At 36.2% G+C, this 14811-nt stretch overlaps 1 long non-coding RNA gene across 2 annotated transcripts in view; it reads right to left on the minus strand.

The window, feature by feature from the left end:
• Positions 1 to 2909: 2909 nt before the first annotated feature.
• The window catches only part of LOC307180111, a 72014-nt gene continuing 60112 nt past the window's right edge, over positions 2910 to 14811 (minus strand). For both annotated transcript variants that reach the window (XR_013825682.1, XR_013825683.1), the window contains 2 exons: positions 5951 to 6116; positions 2910 to 2987 (listed from right to left, as the gene is read on the minus strand). This is a non-coding gene — a long non-coding RNA (uncharacterized lncRNA). The remainder of the gene's footprint in view (positions 2988 to 5950; positions 6117 to 14811) is intronic.

Raw genomic sequence — 14811 nt, forward strand, 5'->3', positions numbered from 1 at the left:
GACTGACTATACAAATGGGCAATAGCCAGACCATATATAGAAACAGAACTCTGACCCACAGTCTGCAGCAACCAGCCCAGGAAACCAACACATCCTCTACGGTAATCAGCCCAGGAGCCAGCATGCCATCTAAAAGTCAGACTTGTAGGAAGTCAGGCCATGATCTCTAGCAATCAGTTCAGGAAACCAAATAATTCCTGTAACAGTTGGCCCCAAACAGCCAGGATTTGATTAATAACCAATAGCTCCCTTAATTTTTGTCCCCACTTCCAAGTTAGAACCAACCAGAGAAAGCCAAATATACTTTCCTAAGCAATCACGTATGATGCCCAGCTTCTAGTTTAGCCCGCCCTCCAGCTTCCCCATGCCACAGCCTTGAATCAGGGCATAACTGGAGCCTTTCCTTTTTTCTACTGTAAAGCTGTCCCACTCCTCTGCCTGACTTTGAGTCCCTACCCAAATGAAAGCAATGGTAGCTGATTCTGTTGCTATAACAAGCTTTGAACAAACAGCATTTACTTGTTCTCATTTGGTTGCTCTTCATTTACTTTCACAAAATTTTGCAGGGCCCCAAGTTCAGCAAGAGGTAAGGTTTTAGGGTCTTCTCAGCACTTTCTAAGGCACATGCCCAATCTTACATATGTATGTAGCCTTTTAGGTTTCCGGGAATGCACCTAAGCTTTTCAAAGGTCTTTATGGACGTGTCATTCCTCAGATCTTCCTTTTAGGGTTCTGGTTAGGTTTTTGTTTGTCCCAGGTGCAGGGTTATGTAATTGCTCCTGGTTTTCACCAAATCCCTATGATAAGGCTTTTCCCAAGAAGTGAACACTGAGTCAGCTCAAATAATGACAAGGCCCTGTGACTGGGGCTTTTCCAGGGAGATGTGAGACAGGTCAAATAAAAACAATTCTCTGTGGATGGGGCTTTTCAAGGGACTCCAAATCAAGTCAGCCCCCCTTAATGGCTGCAAGGCTGCTGGTTTTCATAGCAACTGTGGAACAATAGATGGGAGGCTGTTTTTTTGAAGGTTGTCATTGAGCTGAGGAGAGATTTTTGGTATAGTTTGTCAAAACATCCCAAATTTTACTGTTTTTCCAGAGGTTCAGGTGTTTTCTTGAAAAAATGTTTTTTGGATTTTTGAAAGCCTTTTGTTAATTTCTAGAGTTCTGAAAAAGTTGATTTAGACAATTTTTTTGTTAGTGTTTTCATTGCTTTTATTTTTAAATTTTTATTTATTTTTTTAACATCTTTATTGGAGTATAATTGCTTTACAATGGTGTGTTAGTTTCTGCCTTATAACAAAGTGAATCATCTATACATATACATATATCCCCATATCTCCTCCTTCTTGCGTCTCCCTCCCACCCTCCCTATGCCACCCCTCTAGGTGGTCACAAAGCACCTAGCTGATCTCCCTGTGCTATGTGGCTGCTTCTCACTAGCTATCTATTTTACATTTGGTTGTGTATATATGTCCATGCCACTCTCTCACTTTGTCTCAGCTTACCCTTCCCCCTCCCCATGTCCTCAAGTCCATTCTCTACGTCTGTGTCTTTATTCCTGTCCTGCCCCTACGTTCTTCAGAACCTTTTTTCTTTTTGTTTTTTAGATTCATTGCTTTTATAGAGGAGCAACTTCACAGAGGCCCTCACTCTACCATTCCAGATATCCTCACATTATTTTTCCTGTACACTGATAGAACTGATGTTCAACATCACTAATTATTAGAGAATTGCAAATCAAAACTACAAGGAGGTATCACCTCACACTGATTAGAATGGGCATCATCAGAACATGTACAAACAATAAATGTTGGAGAGGATGTGGAGAAAGGGGAACCCTCTTGCACTGTTGGTGGGAATGTAAATTGATACAGCCACTATGGAGAACAATATGGAGGTTCCTTAAAAAACTAAAAATAGAATTACCATATGACCCAGCAATCCCACTACTGGGCATATACCCAGAGAAAACCATAATTCAAAAAGACACATGTACCCCAATGTTCATTGCAGCACTATTTACAATAGCCAGGACATGGAAGCAACCTAAATGTCCATTGACAGAAGAATGGTAAAGAAGATGTGGCACATATATACAACAGAATATTACTCAGCCATATAAAGGAATGAAATTGGGTCATATGTAAGACGTGGATGGACCTAGAGACTGTCATACAGAGTGAAGTAAGTCAGAAAGAGAAAAGCAAATATGGTATATTAACACTTATATGTGGAATCTAGAAAAATTGTATAGATGATTTTATTTGCAGAGCAGAAATAGAGACACAAATGTAGAGAACAAATGTATGGATACCAAGGGGGATGGGGGGTGGGAGGAACTGGGAGATTGGGACTGACACATATACACTATTGATACTATGTATAAAATAGACAACAAATGAGAGCATACTATATAGCACAGGGAACTCTACTTAATGCACTGTGTTGACTTAAATGGGAAGGAAATCCAAAAAAGAGGGAATATATGTATATGTATAGATGATTCATTCCGCTGTACAGTAGAAACTAACACATTGTAAAGCAACTATACTCCAATAAAAATTAATTCAAAAAATAATAAAATAAAATTTAAAAAAACTGTCCATATCCAATTTTGAAATTGTTTCTTATGGGAAAATCTTCCTCCAGGCAGGGTTTTATTTAGGTTCTAGCAAGCAGCTAGAAAAGGATCAGATTATCTTAATCTAAAAGGGATTGAGGTAATTTGAGGAGGAGTTTAGTTATAAGGCCTGATGTATTTCCAGCCCACCCCACTCCTCTATATAGTCCTCTGGGGTCCCACCTGATAGCCTGGAGTATTTCCCAAAGCCCATGAACCTTCATGCTCCTTAATTACCATTTTGTTTTCTCTTAAGCCTTGTGAAAACTGTCAACAGTTCTGCTTACCTTCTCAGTTTGTTAGGAGCTGCTTTCTGGTTGGCTTTTCTCTTTCTTGTCCTATGCCACTTATAAATTATTGACTGCCTGGAGAAGAAAAGCAGTTCAGAATGTCTGGCTCACTTCATTGTACACTTTTTCTCTTCTCAATTTTGGTCTTATAAATCCTAACATTTGATAACCTGAAACTCCTATTTTTGTCTCCCTAGCTCTGTTTGACTGCTTTTTACCACTTACTGCCCCTATTGTTTATTAATCAACAAATGAACAGGGAGAAAGCAGCACAGGATGTTGGATTAAGAACAGAGACAAAGAGAAAACAAGATGTCTGGGTATCTTTTTATAAGGGCACTTATCCCATCATGAGAGCTCCACCCTGTTGACCTCAACTAAACCTAATAACTTGCCAAAGGCCCCCTCTCCAAATACTGTACCATTACGTTGGGCATTAGAGCTTCACATATGAATTTTGCAGGGATACAGTTCAGTCCATAACCCCATACTTTCCTCCCACGCCCAGTTACCACCCATTCTGGCCTGAGGCTTTCTGTCATAATACTTTAATCTGCATTTTCTAGAATTTTATATAAATTTAATTATATTGTATGTACTCTTTTATGGGGTTTTTTTTTCACTCAGCATAATTATTTTGAGATTAAACCATGTTGTTGGATCAATAGTTTATTACTTTGTATTGCTTAGTAGTATTCCATTATGTGACTGTACCATGGATTGTTTATTGATTCACCAATTGATGAACATTTGGATTATTTCCAATTTGGGGCTATTATAAATGAACCTGCTATAAACATTTACGTATCAGTTTTTGTATGGACATATGCCTTTATTTCTCTTGGGCAAATACCTGAGAAAAAAACGACTGGATCATATGGTAGGTGTAAATCTAACTGAAAACAGTTCTGCAAAACTATTTTCTAATGTGGTTGTATCATTCATACCACCAGTCTATAAAACTAACTATAGTCAGTCATTTTAGTTATAGCAGTTCTAATATGTTTGTAATGGTATTGCATTGTGGTTTTTTTAAATGCATTCCTTAATGACTATTGATGTTGATCAATTTACATGTGCTTGTCATTCAAAAAGTTTTTTTGTAAAGTGTCTGTAAAATATTTTACTTATTTTTAAATTATTTTCTTATTATTGAGTTTTGAGAGTACACAGTGTATTCTGAATATAAGTCCTGTGTCAAATACATGATTCAGAAATATTTTATCTTAGTCTGTGGTTTGTGTTTTCATTCTCTTAACAGTGTTTTTTGGAGACAAGAGTTTTTCATTTTGAGGAAGTAAAATGTATCAATTCATTCTATTATGGATGTGCTATTGGTGTTGAATCTAAAAAAATCTTTGTCTTAATGCAAGATCACACACAAAAATCTTCCCCTATGCATTCTTCTGTAATTTGTATAGTTTTAGGGTTTACATTAAGGTCTATGATCCATATTGGATTAATGGTTTGAGGTATGAATTGAAGTTCCTTTTATTAAACAAATGAATATCTAATTTTCCAACATCATTTGTGGAACTATTCTTCCTCTATTGAAGTACATTTGCACCTGTATCAAAAATCAGTTGTCAATATACATGGGAGTCTACTTCTGGATAATCAGTTATCTTCTATTGGCCTATTTGTCTGTGTTTGTATCAATACCACACTGCTTTGATTACTGTAGCTTTACAGTATGTCTGGAAATTATGTAGCATTAGTCCTCAAAATTTGTTCTTTTCCAAAGTTGTTTTGGCTAGTCCAGCTTCTTTGCACTTTCATATAAATTTTCAAATGTTTGTCACTTTCCAGAAAAAAAAGAATGGGATTTTGATTGGGATTATATTAAGTCTATAAATTAATTTGAGAATTGATATTGAATACTAAGTTTTCCAATAAATGAACAAACTATATCTCTCCATTTATTTATGCCTTCCTTAACTTCCCTCAGCAAAATTTTATGGTTTATAGTGTATAGTTTTCAAGTCTTTTGTCAAGTTTATCACTAAGTATTTCATATTCTTGATGCTATTTTAAATGGTATTGGTTTTTATTTCAACTTATGATTGTTCATTGCTAGTATGTAGAAATAAAATTGGGTTTTGTATGTTAATCTTATATCCTACAACCTTGCTAAACTCACTCATTATTTCTATCAGCTTTGTTGTAGATCTTATAAAATAGATGATCATATATAGATGATCATTATAGACATTATTTCTTGAAATATTTTTTTCTGTGCCTCCCCTCTTTTGGAAACTCCAATTCCATGTATATTAAGCTGCTTGAAGTTGTCCCTCATCTTACTGAGACCACTTTCATTGTTTGGAATTCTTTTTTCTGTGTTTTGTTTTGAATTTTTTCTTCTATCACTGTGTCTTCTAGTTTACTAATCTATTCTTCTCCAATATCTAATTAGTCATTAATCTATTCAGTGTATTTTTCATCTCATACATTGTCATTTTTATTTCTGGAACTTTGATTTGGGTCTTTAAAAAAAATCTTCCATATCTTATTTTTTGAAAATATGAAAAATAGTTGTAACAAGTTTTTAAATGTCTTTCTATGTTAATTCTAACATCTGTGTAAGTTCTGGAGTGGTTTTAACTGACTATTTTCCTCATTATCATTGAAATTTTCTTGGCTTTTTGTACACCTGGTAATCTTTGATTGAAAGCCAGGCATTGTGGATTTTACCTTGTCAGAGGCTGGATAATTTGTATTCCTATAAATATTCTTAAGCTTTTTCTGGGACACAGTGAATTTACTGGTAATCTGCTTTATCCTTTTGTATCTTACTGTTAGGCTTTGTTAGGTGGGACTATAGAAGTATTCAGTCTAGGGTTAATTATTCCCAGTTACTGAGTCAAGATCTTCATGTACACTCTACCTAAGGTCTCATGAATCATGAGGTTTTCTCATCTTTTTGGTGGGAACAAATTATTCCTGTCCTTGTCTGAATACCAGGCACTGTTATTGCTAATCCTTTAGGAAAATTATTTTCCCAGTCTCAGGTAGTTTTCTCACATGTATAAACTTACCAGTTCTCAGCTAAATGCTAGCAAGGGGTCCCTTGAGATCTTCTGAGTTTTCTCTCTGTGTAGCTCTCTCCACTCTGGTATCTTGTCTTGTCTAGCTGCTTTGGTCTCCCCACACTCTCAGCTCCATCTCCTCATCTCAGAGAATCCTCTGGGCTCTGCTTGGGTTCTGAAATGCATACGGAGGTCAAAGGATCTTACTCTCTAAATACAAGGCGTCAGAACAAAATTATTTCTCTTTAGGGTCACCAGGAGACAGCAAGAACTTTCAAAGAAGTTCAATCATGGGCAGGGGGTTGGTTTGCAGTGCTGTGCAGCTGAGAATCAAGGCAGAACATTCTAAGGTAATTGTTGCAAAGTTTCCCATTTGATAAATACAAAATTTTTAGGACAGTGGTTAATATATTTTCTCCTTGATTCATAGTCATACTAAATATGTGCCTTGAATCAATGTGCCAAAGAGTGTGTGAGAAGATTGTCCTTTTGAACAACCTACTGCAGAAAACAAAATGCCTCTGACAAAGACATATTGCTCCCTGAACTGAATGTCGGAATTTTTTATTATGATTTTTATTAAATATAGACTCAATATTTATTTCTGTCAGGACTCATCTCTGAAATTACGATGGAAGTCCAAGGGACACCATTCAATGTACAAAATATTTGTTTTCCATACACCTCATTTAAAGGGTATATTCAAATGTGTAAAAAGCTTACAAATTGTATTCTGGTTTGGAGGGTACGTGAGTGATTCAGGTGTAATAAATGCCTCTGCTCAGTAATTCCCCATTGTCAGATAAAGGAGTATTAAAAAATTACTCATGGTCTACAGAATCTAATCCAAATAATTGAAATAGTATCATCATTTAAGTAAATCTTAAAGCTTAGTACTAGGGAAATAGAAGTCTTATGAGAAATAGGATGGCAGCTTTCAGATATTGAATGGCTGCCATGTGAAAGAGAGATTAAAATTATTCTGTTTGGCTCAGAAGAGCACAGCTCGTACCAGTGGTTCAAAATTTTAGTATGTTAAATTTGGTTTCATTGGAGACAGAATTTTCTAACAAGATTCTTCCATCTTGTAATAAGTTTCTTCATGTAATAATTATCACTTCTTTGGTTCACAGATACTTTCCATTTTCAAAGCATTTTTTCATTTAGATTCTTAAAACAATCCAGTGAAGTAGGTAAGGGAAATGGTGCCAGTGCACTGATTTACATCAGCTTGCAGGAGCCAATTTTGTGCATCTTTTCCCAAATCGGTGTCCAGAGATGTCGTGTTATTCGCTTGAAATTAACCATAACCGGAGTATTAAAACCACGCAAATTGACAAACACCACAAATACTTACCAGTCTCCACCTCCCAGCCAGTTATTAAATATTTACCAACACGTCATTGGGGAAAGACAAATAAGGAGTCTGAGGTTTAGGTAGGTTCAGTGACTTCTCCAACGTCTAACAGCAAATAGGTGACTGAGCGACTGAATCAGCTATACCTTAGGGGCCAGAAAGTTATTGATTGTGAGCTTCCACCCTGTGTTTGTGTGACCCTCAAACTAAGAATGTTTTCACATTTTAAAAGGTTGTAAAAAAAAAAAAGAGTTTGCAACAGAGGATATATGTCATAGGAAAACTTGTCATAGGCAAGCAGACTAAAATATTTATTATTTGACCCACTACAGAAGATGTTTGCCGGTCTAGAGCCTCAGCTCTATTATACTCCCTGTGGCAAAGACTGCTTCTTGTCGAACAAATTCCATTTTCTACATCTTCTACAGCAATTGAGCTGTAGCTGGACACTAGATTGCCTAGCTAAGCTATATTACTCAGCATCCCTCATGGCTAGGAGTGACTAAATGACTAAGCTCTCCTCAAAGAGATAGGCATGGAAGTGATCCGTGCAATTTGAGTGTCACTTTTTAAAAATGAAGATTGCTCTTGGGATTGCTATCACTTTTCCTTCCTGCTGACTGGAAAATTTGAAGGTTGGAGTAATAATGTTAAAAAACACTTATTGAGGATGGTAAAACTTCCCTGCTGATCTGGACTACTAGAATCAGTTTGTGAAGCAGAGTCCATTTACCTACCCAGGATGTTTTTCATGGGAAAAATTTATGTGAGAAAGAAATTTCTATCTTATATTAGCCATGTATTTTTGGATCTCTTTGTTATAGCAGCTTAGCCTTTATCCTATACCTCCCTTTTCTCTGCCCAAGGCTCTTGGCTGTGACCCCCCTACAAAGTCCCCCCTGTTTCCTCTAATCTCTCTTCAATGATTATTTAAGCTTGATTACTTTGGCTTAAGTCTAGCAAATGGTGAAGCTAATACTTGAAACCAAGTTTTGTGACTTCATTATGATATAAAATAAGTATGTATGCACTGGAACTTAAATAAAAGGCTCAGTATTTTCCTGGAGAAGAAAACATGGAAAATAACTTCAGCTAGCCTTTGATACAGTGCTTTTTTTTTTTTTAACATCTTTATTGGAGTATAATTGCTTTACAATGGTGTGTTAGTTTCTGCTTTATAACAAAGTGAATCATCTATACATATACATATATCCCCATATGCCCTCCCTCTTGCATCTCCCTCCCACCCTCCCTATCCCACCCCTCTAGGTGGTCACAAAGCACCTAGCTGATCTCCCTGTGCTATGTGGCTGCTTCCCACTAGCTCTCTATTTTACATTTGGTAGTGTATGTATGTCCATGCCACTCTCTCACTTCGTCCCAGCTTACCCTTCCCCCTCCCCGTGTCCTCAAGTCCATTCTCTACGTCTGCGTCTTTATTCCTGTCCTACCCCTAGGTTCTTCAGAACCATTTATTTATTTATTTATTTAGATTCCATATACATGTGTTAGCATATGGTATTTGTTTTTCTCTTTCTGACTTACTTCAGAGACAGTGCTTTCTTGATGTCTGTGTTGATGAGTAGAAAGGACATGCACAATACATTATTATTCCTTACTGCCATATTGGGTTTTCCCTGAGAAAATGTGTAATTAAACTAGTTCCTATGAGTTATCTTAAAAAGTAAAGCCAATTCAGTGTACCACATCCTTGCCAACACTTCTTATTTCTTGTGTTTTTGATGATAGCCATCCTAACAGATGTGAGATGATATCTCATTGTGGTTTTGATTTGCATTTCCCTGATGATTAGTGATGGTAGGAACCTCTTCATGTACATGTTGACCATTTGCATGCCTTCTTTGGAACAGTGTCTATTCAGGTCCTTTCCCCTTTTTAAAATTGTGTTACTTTGGTTTTTTGTTTGTTTTTTGCTATTGAGTTGAATGAGTTCCTTGTATATTCCTTGAATTGCTCCTCTAATGATGAATATGAAAAGGATCTTTGGTCTCAAATGAAATATTCAAATGCCTTAAATAGTTCACCATTCCAATCCTGCTCTCTGAGACCAATCTGTAAATTACATTACACCAACCTATAATGGATAAAACGTATTTAAAATAAGGTCATGCTTGTTTGGATAAATGGAAAAAGACTTTTTGAAATGAGAAATGCAATTTTGATTTAATTTATTGAGACACTAAATCAATAGATCGTCCAAGTTGAAAGTACACTTAGGCCAAACTTATAAATTCACATCTTCTAATATTTCTAAGCCCTGCTCTGTTTCTTCTCTCTGGTTCTTGAAAATTGTCTTTGTTTTGCTCCCTAGTCTCTAGTTTGGTGGAGCTTGTGTCTCTCTTATGTGTTTTGTTTAGGTGTTCAATAGCACAGAGGATAGAAACAATGACTCTCTCTCTCTCTCTCACTCTCTCTCTCACACACACACATACACACACACACAGACACACACACACACTTTTAAAAAGGGCTTGGACTGGTCACAAAGGCATTAGAAATCCTTTTAGCTTTTATGCTCCTCCCACAAACTGGTTATTAAAAGGTATAATTTCTGTGATATGGTAGAAGATTACCTTATTTAACCGTGGATCAGGGCTATTATCAGTAGTACATAAGGGTACAAAACCAGCTCCATAGACTTGGTCCTCTGGGGTAGCTACCATCAAATAAGGCTTATCTGGACAGCAAAGAGCTAAACATCAGGCTTGCTTTAAACCAAGATCACTAGGAAAAGCAGGGATAAAACATTCATTTATCCCTTTATTTATTAAAAAAATATTAATTTGGGATTTACTCAGTGACATAGATTGAGCTAGTCCTGGGAAGACAGCAATGAAAAGAACAGACACGGTTTCTGCCCTCATAGAACTTATCATCTACTGCAGAAAATAATACTGAACAAATAATGACAAGTAAGTTGAGTGTTATGAAAAGCAAAGCACAGGGAGCAGTGGGGTGCATAGCAGAAATGTCTTCCTTTCTTTAGGTTGCCTCTTTAAAAGTGAAAATACTCTGGGATAGCTGACTACTAATTGGTTGTAAATTATTCATTCCTTAATTTAAATTGCTAGAATCAATTGTATTTTCTCATGAGAGTAGGGATCAGGAGAGAATGAACAATAGAGTGTTTTGGGGTCAGGGAGATTGAAAATGAGGAAAATATTATATATGCTAAATTTCTTACTGGGAATTGTGGTCACCAGCTCAAATGCCAACAGTGAAGAAATAGATACAACAAATGAAGGAAGCTGGCTGAAGGTTAGACAAGACGGTGCAGGAGTATGTGCGGTCAATATTACTAGATCTTCCAACTTGAAGAGAAGTCAGAAGTCCAGATCGTTGTGTAAAATTTCCCAATTTTAAAATGTTGGCAGTTAATTCAGAATATGTTTAACCATTTTTAAGATTTTGTACTAAGTAAAATATATCTGTAGCCAGGATGTGAGCTGGGGTCACCACTTTGCAACTTCTGTTCTATATTATAGTTGAGAGATTTGTGAAATGAAAGAAGTAAGGAATGGAAATGAAAGGATGGTTTTGAAGATAGCAAGGAAAAAAAAAGTGATGAGTTGGCAATGGTCTACGAAGCTTCCAAAATCACATAGAAGAATATTAACTGAACAGTTTTCTTGAGCAAAGACCTCTCAGGAAATGCAGATTTGCTAAAGAGATGCTAAAGGAAATATTATATCCCATAGTCACTACTATTCTTATTTGTGTGTTTACAATTTCATTGCTTCTTATTATGGTGTTATTATATGTGTAGATTTATCAGGAAAACAGGAGCACACAGATATTATGGTTGTTATGGACCGAACTGTAAGAAAACATCTCTCAGTTGTTTAAGCCACCCGGTATGTGGTATTTTGTTATGGCAGCTGTAGCAAACTAATACAATAACAAAAAGCCATTTGTTATAGTGATCAGATCTTACATCCACCTGAACCACTAATGAGGGTGAACAAGTCAGAGAATGTGGGAAAATCTGAGAAACTGAGCACAAGTGACTGCCAAGGTTGTACCACGAAAGATTTAATGGAGATTGTTGTGGAAATTGCCATCCCTGCAAAAGCTGTTCCCTTAAGTGGAAACTGCTACTTCTACTAAGCACTTGGTGATGGGCTTGAGCCTGCTGTTGACTGGTAAGGGCATTAGTTGGAAAGATGAACTAGGAATGGAACAGAAGAGCAGGGACAAGGTAGGGCTCTCTAAACTTGTCTATATCTATCCATCACTATATCTCACTTTGACAAATTTCCTAGTGTTTCACTTCTGCCTCCCAAATGTTATACAGCCAACTCAAATGCAGAACCATAGAGAGGAGCGGATTCTTGAAAACACAGCTCCCAATTTCATTTGGGAGGATTGGCGCCAAGTGGCTAATACACTTACATGCACAGAACATATCATTAACAATATATTATTTAGTTTCATTTTTCAACGTATAAGCAGTAACATACTGTATGCACTGATCTATGACTTGGTCTTTTCATTGAACATTAGGAATCTGAAATCATCCATGTTTATGAGTGCTGCCAGAGTTGCTTTCTTTTCATTCATATGTATTTAGTATGCCATAATTTACCCATTCTCCTGCTGATGTATATTTGGGTTGTTTCTCCTCTCTGGCTACTGCGAAGAGTAGTTAAACAATCCTGTACCTGTCTCCTGGCACTCACATTCAAGAATCTTTCTATGGTATAGACATAGGAGTGGGATTCCTAGGTATGGGCATTTTTGAATTTGCAAGATAATGCCAAATTAATTTTCTAAAGTAGCTTTCCCGTTTTGAATCGCAACAGAAGTATATGAGTTCCCATTACTTCATATCTTGAAAACCACTTGGAAGACTCAGGCTTTTAATTTTTGAAATTTGGAAGGCATAAAACTGCATTTCATATGGCTTTAATTTTCAATTCCTTGATTACTAATGAAAATTAGTATCTATTAATACGATTTTCGAGCTTTGTTTTATGTGAAATTCAATTCCTATAGTTAGTCCATTTTTCTATTGAGTCATTCGTGTTTTTCTCTATATTAAATCATAGGGGTTATTTATTATGCCTATCAATCCTTTTGCAGTTATATGTGTTGAAAATATATTCCTTAAATGTTTGGCTTGTCTTTAAACATTCTGTTTTTTGATGAACAGATATCTTAAGTTTAATGCAATCAAATGCATCTGTCTTTTCCTTTACTGAATTTGCATTTTGTATATTTGTAAAGCAATTCATTTTTATCTGAGATCGTGAAGATAGTCTTCCATACATTCTCCTAAGAAAGAAGAAGGCTCATCCAATTTAGGCCTAACATCTTGTTCCTCAAAACACTGCCATATTAGGTTTTTGTTTTATGGCAGCATCCCATGTCCATGTTACAAATATCTTCCAGTTAGTATGGCTGTGTGACAAATGAGCCCAACATTTATGATGTAAAACAATCATTTATCATGACTCATCGATTTCATGGGTCAGGAATTCAGACAGGGGAAAAGTGGGAATGTCTTTTCTCTGCTCCATTGTACTTGAGGCCCCAGCTGGAAGACAACACCACTGGATCTAGAATTTTCTACACTGTGCTCCAAATAAAATTAGCCACTCATTGCCCGGGGACGTATTTCTGCAACATGGAGGTAGGGGAATGGTTGTGAGGGGAGCACCTCCAGATTAAAACACCATAAACTTCCACTGTTCTCATCAAGATTCAATAAATTTTCTTGAATAAACACTTCTCAAATTGTTAAAAGCCTGAGTCTTTGAATTTTTTAAAAATAATTTTGCCCATTTTCATTGTTGCTTTCTCAGGATAGGATTTGCCAAGCTCCTCACTCAGCCATTCTGGAAGTTTCTTTCCCCTCTAGTTTCTTCACCTTCATTTTTGAAAGCTATTTTTGCTGAGTAAAGAAATTGTGCTCCACGGTGTTCTAGCTTCATTATTTTCCATAAGAAATGTACTGTATTCTTATGTTTGTTCAGGTATAGATAATAAGATTTGTCTTTCCTCTAAAACCTTTTAAGATCTTCTATTGATGGTTTTAAGTAATTGGATTATAACATATCTTAGAGTCATTTTCTTCATTTTTCTTGTGCTTAGAGTTCATTGAGTTTCTTTAAACTGTAAAGTGAATTATTTTCATCAAATTTTGAAAATAGCCATTGCTTCCTCAAATATTCTTTATATTTTCTCATTTTTTCCTCTCCTTCAGGGACTCCCCACAGAGCTTGATTTTCTTTTTTACAGTGTACTTGTGCCCTATTCACTTTTCCTCTCTGCTTCATTTCAGATAGTTTCTACTGTAGCATTCACATTCACTAATCATTTATTCTGCAATGTCTGCTCTGCTGTAAATACCATTCAGTATATTTTTTTATCTTAGATATTGGGATTTTTATCTGTAGGAATTCTATTAGGACCTATTTATATCTTCCATGTCTTTGTGTAACACAGTATATTCAATTTTCCCCTAGCTTCTTGCAAATATGGAATACTGTAATAATGACTATTTTAATGTCCTTGAGTACTAAATCTATAATATTTCAGTTCAGGGTCATTTATGACTGATATATGTTTCTTGTCATTATGTTACTATGTTCTTTATTCTTTGCATGCCTCTTAATTTTGATTAGATAACAGGCATTGTGAATTTTATCTTGTTTACTGATGGATATGTTCACATTATTAAAAATATTCTTGAGCTTTGTTCTGGGACATACTGAGTTACATGGAAAAAGTTTGATCCTTTTGGATATTAGTTTTACCTTTATTAGGTGATACTAGGGCAGTGTTTAATCTAGTGTTTAACTTTTCCTGCTAATGAGGTAAAAACTTCTGAGTATGCTACCCAGTGCTCTAAATTATGAGATTATTCACTTTGTATGCTGGGAACAGGCTTTATGCCTAGACTTCTATAAGCTCTAGGAATTGTTTCCTGTAATTTTTCTCTGTGATTCTTTCCATAGTCTCAGGTAGATATCTCAGACATATGCACTCATCAGTACTCAGCTAAATACTCTAGGATATTGCTTTACAGATCTCCAAGTTCTCTCTTTGTGCAGTTCTCTCTTCATCACTATGTTTCACTTTGAACTTTAGTGACTCTGGCCTCCCCAGACTTCCAGCTCTATCTCCTCAACTCAGGGAGACTGTGCTATTCCACCTGAGCCCCACTTCCCCATCCTATGCTATAGCCTGGGGATTTATTCCAGGAAGTACTTATGTTACCAAGTCCGAGCTCCTACTGCTTGCCACATGACAGGCCAATAAATTGAGAGACAAGTTGTAACAAGGAAAAGCAACTTTACTTGGAAAGGCAGCAGACCAAGAATATGGTGGACTAGTGTCCCAAAGAACCATTTTCCCAGGTTTGGATGCTGGTTTCTTTTATAGAGCAAAGAGCGGGGAGGTGAGGAGGTAAAGTAAAAATGGTGGTAAGTTGTTGTAAATATTTCCTGATTCTGGCCACAGTCCATAGGGGATGTGTTAATTTCTTCTT

The sequence above is a fragment of the Stenella coeruleoalba genome, assembly GCF_951394435.1.
Source record: "Stenella coeruleoalba genome assembly, chromosome: X".
Classification (NCBI taxonomy): Eukaryota; Metazoa; Chordata; class Mammalia; order Artiodactyla; family Delphinidae; genus Stenella; species Stenella coeruleoalba.